Raw genomic sequence first — 23,838 nt, 5'->3', positions numbered from 1 at the left:
ATCTTTTTACTACCCATTCGCAAAATGAAATAACAGGATAATACAAATCCACAGAGGAAACACATTTCAAGCCTTCTTTCTTAACACCCCCATCTTTGTGGTTCTTATTTATCAGTGTACTGACAGACATGGTGAAGAACAGAGATGTCCGGATCCTCTTCATCTTATGGCTAAATCATGTTGTGGATGGGACAAGTCTTCTCCTGTGGCTTTGATCACCGCTTGAGGATTGACACAGTGAATGATGGATCCACGTCAGTCCTGCTGCCTATTCATCTCCCCGCAAGAAGAGGGAAGGCAGAGACCGAGAGAAAGTGAGCCAAGAAACAGATAGTGGATTGCAGTGATGCAATGATAAATCCAGAGGGAGACTGTAAGCACTTTTAGTTTGCGAATGTGGGAGTCTGGAAAGATGGAGGTGGCTTGCAGCAGAGGATTTTTAATGATACGCTTCATGGCTGTGATTTTAATGTGCCCCGCTAATTATGATATTGCCATGTTAGCCTTTTCCAAGCTATTCCACGTAATGAGATAGAGAGATGGAAAGACAGAGAGAGAGACAAGGCATGAGTACCCTACTCTACACTTTGTGTGAGTGTCATTTCAATCTGTCACTCAGCAAGGGGTAGTGATGAATTAAGCGCCTTGCAGTCTCCCTGGCACCAGGCCACTGTTTGTTCTTTAGGTCTCCTGGTGACCAAAATGTCTCTCTGAGCTCCACAGGGGCTCTAGAGGGGGGATCTATACACACACACACACACACATACATACACACACACACACACACTCACACACTCACACACTCACACACTCACACGGTGATGTGCAGTACTGTACCATACCATATGTCTGTGACTGGGGTAACTATTCGTTCTCCAGATGTGCATTTTGTGTACATGTGTGTGTGAGTTTTTTTTCCTCATTAGAAAGGATTCATTCTGAAGCCAAGTGTCACCTTCATCATTCATTCTTGTATCCTGCAAATTCTCTGGGGTAATAGGAAAGGATAGCCTCAGGAAGCTATTAAAATGAATGCAAAGATGACTTATGGAGACAAGAAGTCTTCCCGGAGGTCTTGAGTTTCTCAGCCAGGAACAACCTATTAGAGGATCTCCTGAATGGCAATTCAATACAGAACACAGATCACAAATCACGGTGTTATAAATACCCATTAAAATGTCATAGAATGGTGACTCCAGATGGCAGGCAAAGGTGCACACAGTACAGAACATGTGTGTATTTTGAAGGAGGGCTGGTCTGTATTTGCCGTGGGTGTTGCTAACCGAGTTATGGCATTCTGTGCATGACAGAGATGAAAGAAGTGGCGGGCGCATGATGACAGAAGGTGCACACTGAATAAAGGCTGACTCAAAGTGTCACGATCGGTCCTATCCCTCATCACTCACGGCCCACTTTCTCAATGCCGCTCTCCACAGAATGCCAGGTCTCCTCTTCCACACCTGAGCGCTTAGCTTCAATGCATATTAATTCACTGTCCTACACACAGGAAGATATTCAGGGCCAAGCTGTTAAAAATAAGAGGGAGGCTTGCATGTAAAGCCTCATCTCTGTGTAGCACAGGCTTATGCTTAAGCTGACAATAACAACACATTTAAAATGCTGGCTGGGTTACTTTCAGTCACAGCATTTTTGTGTTGCTGATCAGTCTTCCCTGTAATAGAACCAAGTGATTTGTCAAAAAAGCAAACAAAGGTTACATCAAAATGTCAAAATTGTTTGTGAAAGGCTGATTTACTCTATTAATATTTAGCTATGATTTTGTGGCATCTTCTACTAATCTTTCAGTCTGCTGTATATTTGTTTGCTTGTCTCTTAACCAGAATATTTCTCAGCTGGTAAACTAAGCTCACAAACTCTGGTTGTACATAAAAGGTCAGTATCTTCTGTAAGTTTTAAATTTATTTTGTGCGTTGGATTTGCCAGACTGTGAATGCTATTAACATACAAAATTCAGTGTCCACCACCCACTGATTTGTATGCATGGACTGCTACATGCTGTCTTCGCGAGCTTAACTTTCTTTAAGATGATGAATGTGTACTGTAATGTACTGCATCTTATGAAAGTCCTAAAACCTATGATCCTGACCATTTAGCACTGCTGTCTGACTGACCAACAGTGACCACCCAGGCACTGACGAGTTGGGATGTATGGAGAGTCATTAAGGCAATAGAGAGAGCTGGAGACATCTAAAAAAAGAGCCTACCACACCTGTGGCTCAAGTGCCGTATAGCATGGATGACTCAGTCTAGACAATGAGTTATTAAAGGAATTAGCTTTAATCTTATGTAGTGATGGCAGGGACAAAAGCAGCTGATGAAGAGCTATGCAATCATGGCTTTTACAGCAGGTTATAAGTCTGCCCCCCACAAGTTAGTGGGAAGCTGGTTGGAAGCAACTGGGCCTGCCAGCATGGCACAAGTCACATGCTAGGTTACTGGTATTCAAGTTTTAGATAATACAAAACCATTAAAATAAAGTAGTTCTGTACTCTTTTACTTAGGGGCCTTACAGTATAACAATATACATTATATACATGCATTAGTCCTAAGTGTCACAGCGGCCAGTCTACAGTATGTTTACTCCTAACTAAGACCACATCTCAATGGTTGTAAGCAAATATGGGAGGACAAAAAAACACTACAATTTTAAAAGCATGTTAGTTTCATGGTGTAGACAGATGCATAAAAGACTCAACATTGAGTAGTACAGACCAGTGTTGATGAACATTAGGAAAAAGGCTAATGGCCCCGATTAAATTGATGATATAAAAGAAAAACATCTAGTATTCTGTGCTGCCGAGGCTGAGATAACAGAAAATGAGTGACTGAATTCTGCTTACATGGAGACAAAATGTATTGCAACCAACAGTACTATGTTCATGCCTTATCTGTGTAATTTGCATGCCTTCTCTTCACATCATTTGCAGAAGGGTGAAAACATTAGTTTCTCAATGTGAGTACAACTTAAAATGAACATCTGAATTATCAGATGGGAGTTTGGAGCTGCATTCCACACCAAGTAATGAATGAAACAAAAGCTACCTGACCTGGCCATGACTGAAGATGAAGACTGATTTTAACTGCTATGCAACTGCCACTTAAAGTTACTACAATGAACTATATTTTGGCAGCCACTGTGGAAAAAAGCAGTAGTGTTTCCCAGAATAAAGACTGCATATCCTCTGAGCACCACCACCTCGTGTCATAAAGATCTTGATCTGGCTAGTGTACGCATTTGTTTCGGAAGTGGGTGAAATAAAGATATAACTTATTTTTAACACTATTTTCCTTTTTTAAACACAGCTGCGCATAGCGATGAGTTAATGTATCCGTTTGTGGCTATGTAAGATTAATAACTGTAATATGATGATGGCGGAACAAAGTAAACCTTGTTTTAGTATCGTTCATACATCTAGGTTACATGTCACTTTTGACGTTATCAAATGAAGAAAATTGTCCTCCCCTCAATGCTACATGTAATGTAAACGTAGTCTCTTCCGGTCTGCATGCCATAAATCGTTTCATCTGATTTCACGGGGAATCCGACTCAGTTGCAGTCATTTAGAATAACTATATAGAAACAGCCAGTCTTCTCACTGATGGTCTTGTTTGCTTATGTGGGTCATATAGAGGCATCATGAGACTGTTTCATAACCAGTTAAAAACTCCTTGTAGTTGCTTCAACTGAATTCAACACCAGCACTGGTCCATTGAAAGGATACTGCAAGATCGTTTTAGTCTTGAAGAACATCTGTATTGTATTATATTCACTCAGTTCATTGTTTATTTTTGTCAAAAAGTGTCAAACACTTAGGAAGGCAGCATAAGATTTATTGCAAGGGAGACTTTTAATTCCAGAGGGGCAAAACTTTTTTGTTGTGGATTATGAAACAAGCCACATAATAAGGGAATATTTCAAAGCTTTCCTGCATTACTTGCATCCTACTCTCTAAAGACAAATAAACTGACAAAAAATAATAATAAAGCAGACAATTGGTGAGTGAACTGAGTATTAGCAGCAATAAAACCCATCAGTTCATTTTCCTATCACCCATTTGTGAAAAGGTGTCAACTGTGAATTTGGGTGTTATAGTCCACCTAAATACTTAAATAAACGTCTAATGAAGGAAAATGGCCAAGTTCTGTATTTGTATCATCTGTTCATCACAAAACAGGATTACATACAGGATATTACACAAGCAAAACAACCATTGCCATCTATAACTACAGAAAGCAGATGGAATTCAGGTATCTGTTTTTTTTTATTTTTATGTTAACCATTATTTCTTAAAGCCAAGTCATAATCCCTCAATTCCAACAAGAATTTGCCAATGTTTCAGTGAAAATTAGATTCACAACAGCCAGGCTTAGCTATTGTTCATGACTGTCAGAGGGATCTGAAATTAAGATTCAGGCTAAGGAGAGAAATACTCATCCTGGAAAAATAAAGCGTGCTGTTGACATTCACTCACACAACACGCACACAGTGTCTCATCTCAACCTCCTGCCATTTCAAAGTCTGTATCCTTAGCTCTTTCAACAGAGGAAAAGAGAGGAACATTTGGTTAACACTGAATTACTTTTTATGGCCAGAGCACTATCCGCTTTGAATGGTTAAATCATTTGTGCTATAGTTTCTGACAAACTGAACAGATGGGAAGCCTTTGTTATTCAGGACTGCAGCTCTCATCTGAGATAATACAGCTATACCATAAACTTGCAATTATAAACAGCAAGCATCAAAGTCTGACAGTGGTTCGTGAATAAGAATAACATGTGGATGATCAACCACTAATGGAGTATGAACACAAAGGTAATCGGCTCAAAGGACCTGATAATACTATGATCAGATGTTATATTTTTGCTGGAGTATATAACTAGAGATGATGAATGTTTGATTGTTTAGATGCCAACATAAGAGCAATCAAAAAGAAATATCATTACCTCACATGCTACATGATTTTCGGCAAAGTAACTGAAGCTAAATCCTAGATAGAAGATAAATGATTGCAAAAAAAATACAAACTGGCAAACATCTCAGCTAATTATGTTTTTTTTAGTTTACTGCGTTTACTGCTGTTACATGCTTTGACTCATTTAAGGAGTTGTACAAAATATGTTTTAACTTGCCAGTGTTTGAATAGATAAAAACCTTGGATACTACTATAACCTGATATAACCTAAATTTTGGCCACATCTTAACAGGTGAGTTACTCTGTAAACTGAATTCCTAGAAATAAAAACAAAAGCTTCATATTTGATTAATTTTCTCATAGGTATCAAACATATCATAATAACTTCTTTTATTAATAACAACATTAGAGAGAGTGTGAGGCCTTTTTCAATGACAAAAGGCTTAAAGATAATCAACTGTCAAACTGCTGAATGGTTCCATTAAGAGAAAAGATAATCATTTCAAGATGTTCCACGACAGATTTACATGGCCTTGGATACGAGATCCTCAAAGTCGCGATACCCTTTTTTGATCTTCACCTGATATTGCTTGGGGAGGTATTAAGGAGGGGAAATGATAGGGATAGCGAGCAGGGCTCAGTTAGGACTCTGAAGGAGAAATGTGTGATGTATTTAAGGACAAAACCACTGACATTGAAAGATGCCAAATACCACGCATGTTCGGAGGCAAAATAATAGCTTTACTGTAGCTTAACTGGCTGAATAACGTCAGAGAAACATCTGTATATCAATCATGAAACATCTATTCGATCATAGAACATCTCTTCATTCACATGCACTATTGCCTTTGAAACCCAATAGCTGCGCAAGCCAACAGATGCTACCCTAACAGAACCTGAAAATAAAGTGCGACTGACTTATCTTCCACCCTTCCCCCACTGCCATCACATTGCAATGCGATACATCTCGCCATTTGGCCATTCAGCCTGCTAAGGTATGGAAAGGAGGTGATTCATGTTGTGATTGCAGCACTGCCCTCCATGACTCTTCCAGAAGGGTAGAGAGGACCAGAGAGGGGTAGCCAGAGAAGGCCCCAGAGCTGTGAACATCCCCCCAGCCCTGTGGAGCTGCCTGCCTGCGGCTGTGTGGCTAAATTTACTCCCCACTCCCACCCCCTCCCCTCTGCAAGCATCCCAGCACATCACGTTGGGATTCTATTACTCTCCTGCGTCCCAGCATACAGATAGTCATGTGAATGCCGGCCACAAGCTTCTGCGGCTGGCAGTGCCCTTCCTGCCCAAGCATTCAGCAGTCCAGTTAATGCCAATCGTCTCCACCCAGCTGCCCAATCGCTCTCTCGCACTTCCCCTGTCTTTTTATCTCCACTCTTCCTCACTCATTCTCGCCCCTTCTATGGCTTGACTCTCAAATCCCCCTCTTCAACCTCGTTCCCCTCCAATTACGGCTTCTCTCATCCTGAGAGCAGGGGTCAGTGGTGGATGAGCTTAGGACTGAGACTGATGGTGGGTAACGGAGAGGGAGGAATGAAACCCAGCCAAATGGGGATCAATAAGGAGACGGGGCTGAAGAATGGCTCCTGTTATGGGCAGAGAGGAGGAGGATGGGGTTGAAGAAATGCCATTGCTGCCACATCAGGTCAGATCATATGTTTGATATCCCAGTACGTCTCTTCCATCGGTGGAGTGCTGTCAGCAGCGTGACACGAGGCTAGAATATACACTTCGGTGATGTTTCCGAGGCATGAGGATAAAGTGCCCTGCCCTGTTGAAAAACCCTCTCCTGACTAACTGAGTGGCTGGCTGACGATCCAGCTCGCAGATCATCAGTTCTTACTTGGCCATGTATGAGAGTGTTAGTCGTTGAGCTTGAAATAGACTGACGTGCGTCAACGAGGGCAATGGAGTCATTAGCTATTCCTTTTGAACAGCCAGCTCAGTCTGACTGAGCAATACACAGGGGTAAGCACAGATTTCTGAAGCCAGCTTATGCAAATTGCATAAACAGGTTGAACCCATCCCAGGTTGAAATGCAATGGAAGGAGCAGATAAAGAAAGTGAGCAAGAGGAGAAAAAATAGAAGGTTCTTTTTCAAGCAAGAAAACACCCAAAGCTTTTGCACCATGCAGTCTTTCTGCAGACATGACTATGAAGCATGCTGCAAACTCCTTTCCTACCCATCCAAACAGTACATGAAAGCTTCACTCCCTCATTTGCACATTTCAGGGTCACACTGACCTCTGGTGGTGTCAACAAGAACACAGAGATCATGACAGCAGGCCATGAATGAGAGATTATTTGTTCTTGAAGTAATTTTATCAGAAAATTGATTGTCAGTGACACTGGTCTAGCACCTCTCAGGTGATATGGATAAATAGCCACTGGGAACAGCCTGTTTCAGCACCATGTGAACTGCAGTCTCAGACTCCCTACTTTCCAATTATCCACTGGTGAACAATCTCTCTTTCTCCCTCTCTCTCTCTCTCTCCCTCCCTCACTCTCTCCACCCCTCACTCTCTCTCTCTCTCCCTTTTTTCTTTCCCTCCCCCTCTCCGCCTCTCTCTCTCTCCTTAGATACCTTTAGAAATTTTCAATTTGAACACTATTGATTCTGTGGGTTAGACCCACCACAAAACCTTGACAGAACTTAGAACCGCTCTATTTAGTGTGGGCATCAAAGTGTAACCTCTCCCTGGTGCTGTTTAATGAAGTTAGAGGTTTGGTGCAGAGTGCATTACTTGATATTTTTAAACAACTTAAGAGCCTTGAGGCTTGGATAACATCTTAAATCGAATTTCTTCAGAGCACAGATAAGAGTTTCTTTAGCAAACTTTGCAAGCTGTTTTACCTTCAAAATTGTGCCTATGAGAATATGAGAAATGGCTGCTTGTTCAATCAGCAACATGGGGGGATGTTTGGAAAAACTGCATCTATAATATACAGTAATCATGTATGCAAAATGTATACACAACAGGATGAAAAGTGGTACACACTGCACATGGGCCATTAGTTATGGTAAGAAAAAAAAAATCACTTGTGTTATATTCCTCAAAGCTCACTAGATGGCGCACAAGGCAAGGTAAATTTCATCAGTGCTGTTGTTCCTTCATCATCAGCATTGTTAATATGGCTTAATATTAAAGTCAAATCATTAGTTATATGCCATGAACTGATTCTTATCTCATAAAACCCAGTTGACATATAGGTACCACATAATACCCACCATAGAGAGAGTACAGTAAAAGGTATTACTCTCAACTAAGCACCTGGGATTATTAGAATGGTCACATCTACAGTATATTCAGATTGGCCCTCTTAAATGGTCCTTTAGCTGGTACACGTCAAGCTGGCCATCACAGAATATGTGATAAGGTTGTCATGGTGCTCTGGTTGAACGGCTGTCTCCTCAACTCAGCTTGCAGCCCTGTTATTATCAAAAACTACTGGAGAATATGGTCATAATTATGTTAGAATGGGAGTGCTGATTTGAGGGAAACTCATTGTGAATTGTCAGATGATTCAGAGCAGTAATTTTCTTGATTCTTTGACTGTCACTCATATGGCCATTTCCCCACTTGTCTGGGTGGAGTCTTATAGCATGAAAGTTGTGGATGATTTCTACTGCAGCCTGTCTGCTGTCAGCCTGAAGGAAGCTCATGTCATTGATAATATACTGCAACCCAAATCAAGAATTATTTATATGTTATGTTATGTTATGTTATGTTATGTTATGTTATGTTATGTTATGTTATGTTATGTTATGTTATGTTATGTTATGTTATGTTATGTTATGTTATGTTATGTTATGTTATGTTATGTTATGTTATGTTATGTTATGTTATGTTATGTTATGTTATGTAGCAGCTTTAAAATGAATGGGTTTAATCACAAGTTGAGACACACACAGTACTACACAGTAGAGCCATTAGGTCATAGTTAGCAAAACTCACAATGGAGCCAATGACAGGCAGTTTGCAGGAGGCTTGGTGACACAATCAGCTTGAATATTAATCCTCTCTCTCTCTCTCTCTCTCTCTCTCCCTCTTGCACTTGGTCTTTATCTTTCTCTCTACCACAGCGAGATAGAGACAGACAGAGAGCGGGAGAGAAATGCTCATAGGTATTGTTAAGAGCTCTCCTCTAGCCACTAAAATGTCACTCATCAGTGACTCTGGGGATTTTATATGCTATTCAGGTCCTCGCAAGAGACCAAGCCCAAATGTTGAACAACCACAACTGGCACACAAGCAGTGAGAGAAAGTTTCAAGAGGCAGAGCTTGGAAGAGATGCCACCTTTGGCTCAGTTGATTCAACAGAGAATGAATGAAGCACTGGTGCTGCAGTGAGCTCATGCAGGCAATAATTAATTAAAAAGTTTGAGAGCATGCATCGTGTAGCAACCATCTACGAGAAGAGACACTTTATTAGAAAGACACTTTACTAGAAAGTTTGCTCAGTTTTAATGCACCCAATTTATCTTTTTTTTAAAATACTTTTTTCCTTTCATCACTCTGGTTTTAGGTCTTTAATCTCTCCCTAAATGGTTTTTGAACCACATAACCACAAACACTCGCTCCATTCGGAATCAATGCAGCAGAGGGCACTTCAAGGACAAACTATTTCTGTTGCAGAGGAAGAGAAAGATAATCAGTCATTTGATAAGACCAAAATTAGCCTGAGCAGTTGTGGGAGATTAATACCTGCTCATCTGTGTCCATTCTGAGAGCTCATTAGCCACGCTTGAAGATATGGAATTATAACTTACATATATTATATCATCATCTAGAGTTGCTGGCGGATAGCCACTGTAAATATTTCAAGGATGCGGGAAGGTGTGCAGACGAGACACTGAGAAGTTAAAATTAGGAAAAAGTTAACAGTGGAAAGAAATCTTCCTTTGACCCAGTTTGAGTTCTTGGTGTCCCAAAACCAGACACAGTCAAAGAAGTATCATCATACCATCCACAAACTTTGAGATGTCCTTATAATTTTTGGAGGAATTATTTAGGACAAGTGAGCTTTATGTGCAGATAAAAAACTTAAATTTGCTATTCTCGATGAATCGAAGGAAGTCCTTGATTTCACAAAAAAGATGTGGTAACTATGTCAGATTAACTAAGATGAAGAACTTAACCAAAACAATGTGTCATAAATGCATTTTACAAACATTGTTCACACTTTTGATACTGGAACATGATCGGTGCAAATAGGCTTTGTGACATAGAAATTTATCTTTTGTAAAACAAAACAAAAAGCACTGTTTTATAAAGCCAAGTCAACATTCAGCAGCATCCCATATAGTTTGATTAAAAGCCAGGATCCTCTTTGAGCCCATTTGACCCTGCTGAAGCAAGGGTGTTGTGTTGTGGTCCTGCTAACACAGCCATCAAACACAGAGGCAGGGGAGCCGTGCTGTGAAGCAAAGCCTTGATGTTTTTACAGAAAGAACATAACTGGGGCTGTGAAATACAGTGCCCTTTTCCCTGTCCTTCAACCTCCACTTTCTTCATCCTCCCCTTCTCCCACTCCCCCCTGTCCTCAGTCAGGGTTTACGGTGTGTGTACTGAGTGGTGCTGCCTGAAACCACTCAATGCTTTTCATTTCAGCTGAGCCTTTTACTCTTCAAACTGAAAGCCAGAGGATGTCCATACCGGTGCCAGTGACAGTGAAAAGACTAGAAGCAACTGATGTTACAGAATAAAAAATATTCGGAGAAAAAAAAAAGTCAAATAAAATGAATAACTCATTCATTGTGATTAAAGGGAATACCAGCAATAATGAACACTGACGGCACTTTGGGAGCTTTTTCCAGACAGCTCCGGCCTTCCGCTCTGTTTTAATCTGCGTCAGCTGTTCTTCAACGGGTTAAGATGTATTTTCTCACTTTTAGACTTAAAAATCGGTCTGCTTCAGTGCCATTATGTCAACTTCAGCAACAATGAAAGTAGAAAAAAACTATGATAAACCTATAGGGAAGGTGGTGATCAGTATCAGGCATCAGGCTCAAGATATTCATTACAAAGCATATCATCAATCATTGCCAATCGATCAGGACAATTTTGCATGTTCCTAAGTCAAAATGCAACCTGAGCTGCAAGCAGAGCAGAAGCAAGTGTTGCATAAGGACACTCACACAAAAACGAGCACAATATCACACCGACTAGCAGTATAAACACGTGTGCACACAAATATATATTACATAATTGAACATGTACACATTCCAACTGAAGTATTAGAGGTATTTTCAGTAAATCATTGAATTGGCAGAATAAGTTAACAAGGATTTCCCTTATCGAGCCAATCTAAACAGCAGAGTGAAGGAATTCTACTAGAATGTAAAAACCAGACCAATACCTCTTGTCCTTGTTGCACTGCTCTACAGAAGAAAACGGTGAGCAGAATTTAAAAAGCAAAGCGAATGAGCATTACAAAAAAAACCCTCTTCTGAAGCTAAGCATCTACTCTGCCTCACAGGGATTTATAGCGACAACCTTGGGCTATTAATTTCCCTTTCCCCCAGCAGAAAAGGCATGTCCAGACCAACCAGTCTCCATGGACGATTTCCTTTATTGCTCAGAGCTGACTGAGGACCCAGATGTTACTGCCATTGAATTGAAATAGAAAAGAATAACATTCTAAAGTTGCAGTGGCAGTATGAAGTTTTAGTCAGCTGTATGGATCAATGATGTGTCTTGTCTTCAGGCCTCTCTCAGAAACAGCTCAAAACTGTAAACACTTCTGCAACAATGCCACAATTGACCCCAACTTGTTTTTACAAGTTACATTTGGTTACATACGTTTGGACATAGGCAGATGTTATGATACTGACTGCAGAACCCACAGCTCCTGCCAGAGGTCACTGCCACACTACACTGTCCACTACCGTCACTGACAATCTACAGCTGAAGCCACTGAGCCTGATTATAAGTGTTTGAACAGAGCTCAGAAGATTTAAGGAACACAAAGTTTTTGGAGCAAAGGACCCTCAATGCTTCACTGCTGCTTACTGCTGACAAGGTACTTCATTCTGAACAGCGTGACCCAGAATGGAGAGCAGCAGCCTGCTTTCTCACTGTGCTTGCTGGCACCTGGTAGTAGCTGTTTTACATGGATAGTCATGATCCAGAGTGTTTCCTTATTCATGTTAGCACACCTCAATTCAGCCAGGATTGAAGCATGAAAGAGGTTAGAAACTTATGTTATTTCCCCTCTGAATATGCACCGAGTATCCAGAAAACTAGAAGCACCTGTTCAATGTAAGGCTATGCAACAGTGCTGCAGTAAATTCTACATCGTACTGAGATGTTCAGTGACTGCTGAGTAGACTACTTTAGTTATGTGTATGTTGACTAAATTTTAGGTTGTATATTCTAGAGTTGTTGTACTTCAATGTTGTACTGGACTGTATTATAACTTTTAATGGGCATTACAGTGATTTGGAATACATTTTTAAAAAAGTTGGGGGACTCCAAAGAGATTTAAAAAAAAAAAAAATCTGAAAACATGTGAGAGAGGCCGAGATATCCTGACTTTTAGTGCCTAGTGTGAGCCACGCTCCAAAAACACTGGATCCTAAATTTCCCATAATGCAGCCCTGATGACATCACTGTGATATCAGAGTTATTTTTTCAGAGCCACTGATATTATATTGTACAACTGTTTTCACAGGCTGAGTGATACTCCTCATGGTGGGTGTACTGAACTTGATGTGTAAAATTGCTGGAGCGCTCCTGAAAATACTAACTAACAAAAACACACTTTACAATCCAATACAACACCATCACAAACTCAGGCCTCAAAAATGACAATCAATACCTCTCTGATTAAGTGTTGCAAAATGTTACCCTGTGTTTGCTATAATCTACTTGGAATTTTCCCTTTGATCGCTCATATACATAAATGAATGGGCTCTTGTTGCTTGCATCACTGCCATGAAATTAAATAAACTACTCTTACTACTGTTGTCTGAATGTCCTCTAGCTCTTGAAGTTCAGACATGAGCCACACTGTTGATTCTTACCCGCTAATGTTATGAAGCAGTCGTGTTTGTTTTTAACCCGAGGCTTTCTCCACTGAAGTTCAAGGCCTGATCTGTGGCAGACAACACATAAAATGACTGCTGCTTGGCGGGATCAACACTCTCTATCCCGCGGTTTTCTAGCCATATTGCTGACGTGTGCTTCCAAACATACTCAAGTATGTGCCTCTGCAAGCACAATATAACTTACAGCTGAACTGAACAATGGCCAGAGATCTTAATAAGGCATGACTGCACTGTGTACAAAACAGAGGTTTCTGATCTTCAGATAGAAGCAGTGTAATAGCAGTTCATTATTCAAACAGCTGTGTCAGATATACAGATATATAGATGTAACTGACAGTCCATGCAATATTATATTTGCACATTTCATGCAAGAGATTAACACTTAGTCCAAAAACTTTGAAACATTCATAAGCAAGCAGAAATATTAGTGATGCAAAGACACTGTGCTTGGGAACAGCATTATCGGGAGGGAAATTGGAGAAGAAAAATGTATTTTCACAACCAATCATAGGTAGGTAGTCAATGACTCCTGGCACTTGTTATTCTTTCTGACACTTATTTACCACACAGGAGAATTCTGACTGCTTTTCCATGTGTGTCTGCAGTCCTTATGGTCCGAAATAATTAATGCCTTTAACCAATTGCTGGTAATGGCAATGCTGGAGGTCATGGAGGTTATGTCCCTAAAATTGTGTGTGAGCATGTGTGTGTGTGTGCATGCGTAAGGGGCTATTTCCTGTAGACACCCACTCCAAGGTTTGGAAGTAGGTGGACAGGAAGCCCATACCAGAGCAGCAAGTCAGCCCTGAACAATCTGTAATTTAGTCCCAGGAGCGTGCTTCCTGGAAGGTCGATTGTCTATTCTATTACAACACTCTAGAGCGAACTGGGAAATTACCACAACGTTCTACTACAAGAGAACTAAACTGTGTGACTTGGCTGTTTCTGCCTCATTCCTTCATTACATCTTCATTTCCTGAAATTCTTGACTTTAACTATATTCATGAGCACATTCATTCTTATCTTCAAATTAAGCAACCGAAAGGAAAAGGTTCATTCACACAAAGTGAGAGGAGCCTTTTGCAAACAAACAAATGCTTAAGCAGTGATTACAGTGTGATAGGTTAAAGACAGAATTAAGTCATCCAGGGGCTGGAACTAAAAACCAGGCAGAGTGGAACATGGCGTAATTTCTCACCAGCTCAGATGTGGTTGGAAACAGAGGCAGTGGGTTCCCCGGCTCGCCTGTGACAGCCTGTCAAACAGAGGAAGAAAAACAAGGACTGAGAATGACTCCTCTGATTACATCAACTTCTAATTGGAAAAATTCATGGAGCGATAATCACACACAAGGCTAAAAAGCGGGGTGTTAAAAAGGTAGATGTTTGGAGAAATGGCAGAGCTACATGACAGTTATACACAGTTATGTGGCCTTGTGAATGACTGAGCAGCAGGGAGGAATATTGAATACTATACAACACAACAGCAGCCCTGACACCAGCACAGCTGTAGGTGGTTGATATGGATATTTGTGTGAGCATGCATACACTTTAATTCCCATTAAAACATGTACATTAAACGCAATGCTACAATAATATATAGAAATGACATATGAAGCCAGATGACCATACACAACCTCCTTCCTCATGAGGCAGGGCCATTACTACTGATCACCAATTTAGCATGGAGGCAAATTTGAGCCACTGGTGATGCACTGAACATGGAGGAAAAATATAGTCCAGGCCATAGCACTTCCCAAGTATCCAACAGATGCTATTTATGACTACTATGGAAATAACTAACTGTCACAAGATCAAATAGTCCAACTGCCTGATAATCATAGTCACAGACAACAATTTTAGGCATGCTTTTAGGCATGCTAAGATGAGTAAATGACAATGTGTTTCATACATTACATGACCTATAATGAGCGCAGGTTGACAGTGCAGGCGACACCAGAATCGGTCCTACGAGCTCAGACTAAACCACAGACCACAGGCTACCGTCTGCTGTGACAGGCTCCGCACCAGACAGCCACCCAGTCTGTTTTCTTGTGGATCTGTCTCTTCCACATGATGTAAAATAATCCTACACCAGAGCCAGTGGCCCCTGAAGCGGCAGAGTGTGTCTACAACCTGTAGCTTTCCACTTGCCGTACTCATTGAATTTCTGCTCAGACAGGCGTACCACAACAAAGCCAGGGTAGGTGCTTCACTTAACATTTTAATGTCTGGTTCTGCTGTAAGACAGATGACTGGAAGCAATTGTGGAACAAATAAAGAGGAAGCAGAATAGGGCAGAAGGGAAGCATATGATGAAAGACAAAATTGGAAAGAATGAGCAAATGTTAGATGGAGACGTGGCATTTATTTACTCAGTTTCCCCCTTGCTTCAGCCAAATGCAAAGTCAACAAGTCATTAGATTCAATTTTTTGTTGTGGCTTCAAAACTATAAGCTTGTGGCTGACATTTCCTTTCTACATTTTCAGTCTTCCATCAGCAATAAAAATGTTCTTTTTCTCAAAGAACAAAGGGGGCATAACACTCACACTGCTTTTGTTTTTGGAGCCAGCACTTAACAGACCTCTGAAAAGAACATCTTATCTACAATCTATTAGCTGATTCATTAAGGGCTGCAAGGCAGAACTGATACAAGATCTGAATTACTGCTCAAGTGAACAAACTCTCACACCACAACACTGATATTTCTTTGTTTTAAAAGTCATCCTTGCTACTGAATTAATACACTACTGTGGATACCCGACATTGAGGATTGAACCATCAAAGGAAAGCAAGTCTTGAGTCAAACTTCTGAAACAGCCACTTCAGATAATAAGAACAAGGAGGAAAAACTTGCCCTTAGGGTTGTGTACTGTAAATGTTCACTTGATATAAGTTTGGCATTCATACTAAAATGTGTAATGTGTTAAGAACGACCCTGAAAGTTTGTCTGCTGAGCATCTCAACTTTAGGTTCACTGTGGGTCATGTAAAAGCTTGCTATAATTACACCATTTGCAAATCACATATCTGAACAGTCACACTGATGTCAATACTTAACTCTCAGTTGCACCTTTAATAATTATTGCTGAATATTTAAAGTAACATCCGAACAGTTTGACATGGAGCTGTGAAGTTGGACTGGTTTCATAATACTACTAGCACTGTGAAAGTTGGATCCCCTAGCTCTCCCTGTAAATGGGTAGAGTAGGCAGGTCTGTGGGATATCCTCTTGAGGTTTCAGCTGCTTGTGATAAAGACAGGAGCGTGAGAAGCTCTTTCAGGGTATTTTTAGTATTGCCTCTCCCTCCTTGCCTCTCCTTTCTCCCCTCTCTTCTAGATCCCAGGGGCCTGCCTCTTTTTTAGGCTTTGCCCATCAAGTCTTTTATTTTTCTGTTTCTCTGTGACACTGGAATCTGCCAGCAAGATTTCACAACGCTTAGGCAACATAAAAGAATATGCCACTGAATATCAGTATTTTTTTCTGTTATACCCCAGTTTCTTTTCATTTTGAATTTGTGACTATTTACTTGGAGGAAGAAAAAAGTGTCTGTCGATCCAAATATACCAACGAACGATGAGAAGAATCTAAAAACTCAAAATAAGAAGCAATGAACTCAGTGTTATGTTGGTTTATTATCTAACTGTTTTATAGCTGATTTATTCATTTGAATTATGTGGTGGACATACACGCTATAGAGCAGAAATAATTAGTCAATTCATTGTTTAGTCGATAAACAGAAAAATAATCATCAACTAATCTATACTAATTGTTAAGTAATTTTTCAAGTAAAAACACAAAACATTTGATGATTCCAGCTTCTCCAGTGTGAGTATTTGCTGCTTTTTTTGTCTTATTTCATAGTAAACTGAAGATCTTCAGTTTGGATGGTTGGTTGGACAAAACAAGACATTATATGACATCATCTTGGGCTGTAGGACATCGGACAAAATGATAACTACTTGCAGCTTTAACACATACATTTGATGGTGATATCTACAGTAATCACAGAAAAATACTGTATAGTAGTGTCCTCCATTTAGCTGACTACAGGTAAAGTATGTACAATTACAGTAAATATATCCCTTCATTGTGCAATGTAGTCTTGTGGTCACAACAGATTCAGCAGAAGGGACATCTGCCTGCCTGCATGTCTCTCTGCATGTCCCCCTGCTTACCTAGCCGCTGTGTTTATTTTTCTCCCATCTACTGTACTATCTGCATCCCTCTCTGCCTGAATCCCTCTATGCCCCCTGGCCTGCACGTCTGAGGTTATTAGGACTGATATTTTATCCTGAGAAAGTACTGCAGTGCGGCTAGCCTGAGCCAGACAGCCCTCTTGCCCTCGGGAGCAGTCCACATTCCAAACAGGAAAACTGAATCAGAGGAGATAAAACTCTATTTATATTCTTCCAGGCAAGCATCCTGATCAGATGATCACATGATGAGCTACTGTACTGTATGGGGTATGCGATGTAGTAAGTAACAGTCATAAATGTAATAGTTATAGTATGACTACACAGCTATTTTTATATGTATGACATAGTATGAATCAGAGTGTGTGTTGTTTTGTACAAGATGGAAAGCCATAAAGGAAGCACAAAACACTGATTTACACTAAAGCAGCAGTTAGCTTTTTTTCCAAGTAGCAAGGCATTCCATTTTAATGACACACAGTCATCGCCAAGAGAAGGAGGTTGGACACACACACAGCTTTGGATAAACACCAACACAAATGTGGTGGTGATCAATCACTGAAAGGATTTGACAGCTTTAAGCACTCACATGAGCAGCATACAACTTACATCAATTACTGGGTACTTTCTTTCTATAGGTAATTGATTGTGATGCCTAGAGTGCAACCAGTGAAACAGTAACTTTAGCAACTGCACTTATATTTCAGAACATATGGCCTGTTTGATCATGCTGCAGAGCTTGTGTGATACAGCAATGTGTATGTGAGAAGGAGAAAAAGAAAAGAAAAAAAAAACACAAGATGGGGTCACAGCAGGTCAGGCTGTTGGAGAGGATTGACTAATTGATGCCTGAAACCACTTGTGACCTCAGTTAAGAAACAACAGGCCTGTCAGCCTCAAGGCAGGCTGAAGTGACCTGGTTGGTCCATCTGAATTTCTCACTGTAAAAGCCCTCTCTCACGCTGGTACGTCACTCAGCATTTCATTGGCTTGCATTGACACTATACACTACTATCAAGGCCTTCAGGACCTGACATTTGTTCAACAAGGTAGTGCAGCACACAGCTGTTACTGATCACACACAGCTCTTAAATAACTTACTGTGTAGATATCTGCGTATAGTAGTAGATACAATTAATTAGTTGTTAGCACATTAGTTGTTTTTACAGGCTATGAAAAAATGGGGATAAGAATTGTTTGTAGCTGTTTACATTCCAGAAATATTCATTGCATTACTTCTAATCTAATTTTATCCAAAATTTGTATACAAATGGTGTGATTAATACAGCATACATGTTGACCCAATTAACATGGGATAACACAAACTATCATCTGTATTTGAAAAAGAACATGAAACTTGGCAGGCATAATGAAATAAAAAAAGTGTTTGTATTGTTTCTCCTCTTTTGAATGTGTCTGTCTGACTCTCTGTCACCAACTTTGTTATTAATATGAGATTATTATTAGTTTATGCTGCATTAATGTCATACAAATACAACTTGATGACTCAATGATCTCAACAGCTTTGCTCGTAAATATGTTTAAAGTGATCAAAACTCAATGATTAAAATTAAATGTACCACACATGCATAAATTCATACTATTTAGTCCATATTTTATAAGAAAGCACCACAATGTAAGGACAATGTTCTGTCATTGCAATCTATTGATTGACTTGATCTATTGAAATGACAGGAAGACAATCCCTCTTTTGTACTATGTGGATGACAAAATTAGACTAATCATATTTTTTGACTGAATTATTGTTATCAAGTAGTAAAATGGAAGTTTCCCCATGCTATGTCCTTATGTAGAAGGCTCAAATAAATAAAGAAATCTACAGTATGTCATAAAATAGTGGCTAGCCACTATATCGGATGAAATTCAAAATCAGTTATATTGTTACATATTGTTGGCATGCATATTTTCACTATTAATCACAAATGACATCTTGGGTAAATCCACAAAAATTAAATGATCAAATTTGAAACAGAAATTATCCATGATGAGAAGAACATGTTTGGATAAAATAATACTGAAATAAGAAAAACACAAAAATCCAAGCATTCTTGTGGAAAGATAGCTAATAAACAACAGCTGCAGTTTGTTTGTTGCAGAAATTGTCAAGGCTAAAAGCTGACTGATATGCAGGATACATATTGTATAGAAAGAGCCAATATCAGTCAACTATAGCTTATCACAGATATATAGTATCTGGATATATGGCCAATATGGATTTTTTTTTTTACATTGTTCCAAAAAAAAAGTGCTCAAGATAATGAAGACACAGTATCATGACATCCAGGACACATTGTTAAAATATTCTGCATCATGTGAAGTAACAGAGCAGCGTATTGCAGCAGAGTTCATCAGCCCCATCCTACAGATATTTTTTTATTTATTCAAGGTGAATTAAAGTCAAGTGATGAAACTATTCTGTTTATTCAGTTTTTCTTTCCAAAGATACATCCACAGGTTGAGCTAGGCTTTTCTTAGACATGCAACGCTTCTGACGGTTTTACAGGCTTGATTTAAGGAGACAGATGTGAAGGTTTGTTTGAAGACTAGAAGTTGTGTTTAAAGAATAAAAAAAAGACAATTTAATTGGAGCTACAATGACAAACTGATGACGCTTCAGTGTTCACTACATTTTGATTTGACATATGATGAACACACACAAACCTTACATCCATAAAGAGATACATTCTGCATGAGTATGGAGGCAGCGGGCATATGAAGCAGCCAAACAGCATTACATGCATATTAAACAGTAAGACTAGGCAGAAAATGAAAACTTATATGCACATTAACAGTTATGATGAGCCAAGCCAAGTCTGAGTCAAGTCCTCCTAAGAAATTATTACAGCACACTGATTACCAAGGAGGGACAGGGCAGTTGTTGAAAAGTTACTAACCTCTGTGTTGCCTCCAACCGCAGCCTTTAGTCAGAAATAAACCAGGGCTGTGACTAACAGCAGCCGGACTCATCATCAGAACAAACCTCAGTCAGCAGTGGAAACTGGGTCTGACAGGGTAACTATTGTGCAAAACCTGGATACCATTCAGCAAAGCACTGCGTCTTTCACGACACCAGTTCTGATTGTTTATAGAATTATCACAGCTTGATTGTGAAAGCGGTTAGTGAACTCATATGTAAACATCATACAGTCACTTCTAAAAATGGTAAGAAACACTTTACTTCTTAGTCATGAAAAATACTTCCAAACTGGTTGCCTTCCTTGCAGAGGGAACAGAGGGAGTTAACTTTGTTTGTATAAACTCATTTCTTTGGAAAAATCAGTGTGTGTTCTGTGTATAATTACCACAGAAACCCATGTGAGACAACTTACATATTAAGAGGAGCCTCTTTTGTGAGACCGTCTAGCTGTAAAAAACACAAAATTACTGCACACATGGCTGTAATTGTTATCTCCTCTCAGGCTTCACGGTTATAATTGGATATCAAATACCTCTGATATACTATTAGACAGGCCTGCCTGCCTCAGAGCCAATTTCATGCTTACGGGCAATCCCCAACAACTTGGAATTCAAACACAGAGAGCAGCAGTCAGTCTGGATTCTTGGGTGCGATACAAGACTGTTTACAATTACATCTTACAGGTAAGAAACTCTTTATCAAAGGTGACCTAAGTAACACAACTCAAAAAAGATGTTTAAATTAGAATATACAGCATCTCTCTGCTGGGCTACATCGAGATACTGACAAAGCCAGACAGTGGCAGGCAGGTCTCATCCCACATGGGCTGTATCAGTTAGAACTTGAACCAGCAGTCCCAACAGCACTCTCACAGCTGAGAGCTTCAGTCAGTGAGCTCACTATGGTCAGTGAGAAACATGGGACATCACTCCTGACCACAGTGTCTAAAAGAAGAACAATACTTGTGGAAAAGCATCTGTGAAAAATTCTTAATCCAGAACTTTCACACAGTTCAGGCAGAAGCCAGTGCCACCCTGTACGGCCTGCTGTGGCAACCATTTTGTATTCTCTCTGAAAAGAATAATACGGATCTTAAAAGGGAGCTCACCTTTCACCTTTAATCAAGTGTCGTCACACCCACAATGAGTACATTCGCACAGTTCACTGGTGTCCATTTTAAGCCCCAATTGTGAACCTGAAAACTGTTCTCTGAATGAGCTGAGTATAAGCCAGTCTATTCAGCGTGCATCCTCTGGGTCTATCTGATTTGCATGTTAAACGGGATCTCTCAAAATATGTGAATACGTGTGTCAAACAAGCTCAGCGCAAGGGCAGAGAGGTCCCTGTTACCGCCCTCCAGTGGTGTTTGAAGAGAAAGCAAAGACAGGAGGAGGGAAGAGGTTCATGGGTCAAGCACACTGCATCATTTCAGCAAATGTCAAGCAAACTGTGGGCCAGGACTGGAAGAACAACAACCATCTGTGTGCATCACACACCTGCCAGTAACACCAGCACCCTGCAGGCATGTGTGACTCTAACATTTCAAATCAAGCAAGAAATTGTTCACAGATTTATACAGTATGTCCAAAAGCTGTAGTTAGTTGTGTTGAGCTTATGAGGAAGTGAGAGATTTCCTTAAATTAACTGTCCCATTGAAACCCAAGTAAATATTCATTTATTATTCATTTGTTATCGGACACTGTTCGGCATTTATGTTGAATCATATTCTTGTCTGTAGACGAATTTCACATTTTCTTCATTTTCTTTTTTGCATATTAAGCTGGCCTGCTGTGCATTGACTGAAAGGCTCTCTAAGTTATACTTGCAATAATAGGAATTAAGTATTAGTAAGTACCAAATAACAGTCTTTTCCAGAAAACATCTTAATAAATTAAAATTACATATTGGTTTCTTTGTAGTGAATTTATCAGAAACTAAAAGAGCTTATATTAATTAAGTATTTACCACTAGTTTTGCACATTCAAAAACCATCATGACATCATAACTTAAACAGGTGATATAGTCAGGAACATAATTGATGTAATCTTAAGCTTACCTTCACATGAATTTTAGTGTTATCTTCCTCAGGTCAAAGTTGTTCACACAGCAGTTCAAATGGTGCTTGTTTTTGTTCCCTTTAACATAACCAAAGAGAGTAATATCATCAGGATTCTCAACTTTAGCCACATACTGTAAGCTGAAATGATAATTGCTGGCTGCAGACTTATAGGCCACAGCATTTTGAGTTGTAACCGCAGGAAGTGTTATTAATAACACTTTGTTTATTGTGTTATTAATAATATTAATGATGGCAGCATTACATAATACAGAATGTGGAGCCATCATTAATTACAATACCTAACACCTCTTCCTACTCATCCAGAGAGAGGAAGAAGGGTGGAGGGACAGCTGCAATCTACAGAGACACTGAAGGGCAAGGATGTGGACCCAGGCACATTTCATGCCTTTGAATATAATGCTACTTTTTAAAAATTCTCAGGCTCACTTCCTTGCAGTGAGTGTTCATAGATGTCCCAAATTATCTGTCCCCTCTTTTTTAACAGAGTTTTCAGCTATGATACACGAGCTATGATACCTGTGTTTTAATTGGTGATTTTAACATACATGTTAACATACTGACTCACAAACATGGACACACCTTGGATTTAATTATATCATATGGTCTTAACATCATTATATCTTCTGTCACTGATCTGACTCTGTCTGACCACCACTGCATGATTTTTAACAGTTTTTATTATCCTCTGCAAAGTACCACAAAATGTATTGTCAAAAAACACTGCATTACCCCTGAAGTAGCTACAACCCTCACATCACATATTGCAACCTACAAAAATAACATCTTACCATCATCCTCTGAAGAGTTAATGATTTTAGCCATAAAATGAAAACAGTGCTTGATGCAGTCGCTCCAATTAAAACCAGGGAAATAATTACAAAAAAGGTTGTCCCATAGAGCGCAGATGGCAAAAAACAAAATTAGTGATACATCACAATATACTCAATGAAAAACTTAACAATGACAACAAGGCAATTCAAATATCATGGCAAGCATATTTATCAAACCTGATCAACACCAACATTCACAATCCCAGACTTCTTTTTAGTACAATAGATTCTCTGGTAAATCCCACATTTAACTACAGTATCCAGCTTCTAGGTTCTAAATGTGAAGAGTTTGCTGGCTACTTCAGGGAGAAAATAATCAACATTAGATCAGCAGAACAAGCACAATGTATTTTACCTATATCCTGTGTACAGAGTGATGTCAAGTTGGAACCTTTTGACCTGGTTGATACTGAAACTCTCCAGAAGACAGTAACAGAACTGAGGCCCTCCACGTGTTCCCTTGACCCAATTCCTACCTCCCTTTTTAAAACTATTTTTAATTCTGTATCTGAAGACATCCTTGTCATAGTAAACCACTCCCTACAGCTTGGTGTCTTCCCCACTGATTTTAAAACTGCTTTAGTAAAACCTCTTTTAGAGAAAGGGAACCTGGATATTTTAACATCCAGCAATATTAGACCAATTTCAAATCTACTTTTTTGGAGCAAAATTTTAGAGAAACTAGTTTTTAATCATATAAGCACCTTTTTAAACTCAACCACTGAAATAGAAATGTTTCAATCAGGTTTTATGACACATCACAGCACAGAGACAGCCCTGCTAAAAGTAGTGAATGAT

At 39.6% G+C, this 23,838-nt stretch overlaps 1 protein-coding gene across 2 annotated transcripts in view; it reads right to left on the bottom strand.

Moving 5' to 3' along the window:
- The window catches only part of tspan9a (tetraspanin 9a), a 166,987-nt gene that overhangs the window by 128,111 nt on the left and 15,038 nt on the right, over positions 1 to 23,838 (bottom strand). Inside the window, exons 2-3 of one of the 2 annotated variants that reach the window (XM_044356987.1) lie at positions 22,187 to 22,265; positions 14,195 to 14,251 (exon numbers count right to left, since the gene is read on the bottom strand). The gene's annotated coding sequence lies outside the window, so the exon portion shown is untranslated. The remainder of the gene's footprint in view (positions 1 to 14,194; positions 14,252 to 22,186; positions 22,266 to 23,838) is intronic. The other variant, XM_044356986.1, reaches the window with a different exon arrangement.

Source organism: Thunnus albacares, chromosome 7, assembly GCF_914725855.1.
Source record: "Thunnus albacares chromosome 7, fThuAlb1.1, whole genome shotgun sequence".
Lineage (NCBI taxonomy): Eukaryota > Metazoa > Chordata > Actinopteri > Scombriformes > Scombridae > Thunnus > Thunnus albacares.
The sequence above is the reverse complement of the archived record's forward strand: the minus strand, read 5'-3'. Positions and strand labels throughout refer to the sequence as shown.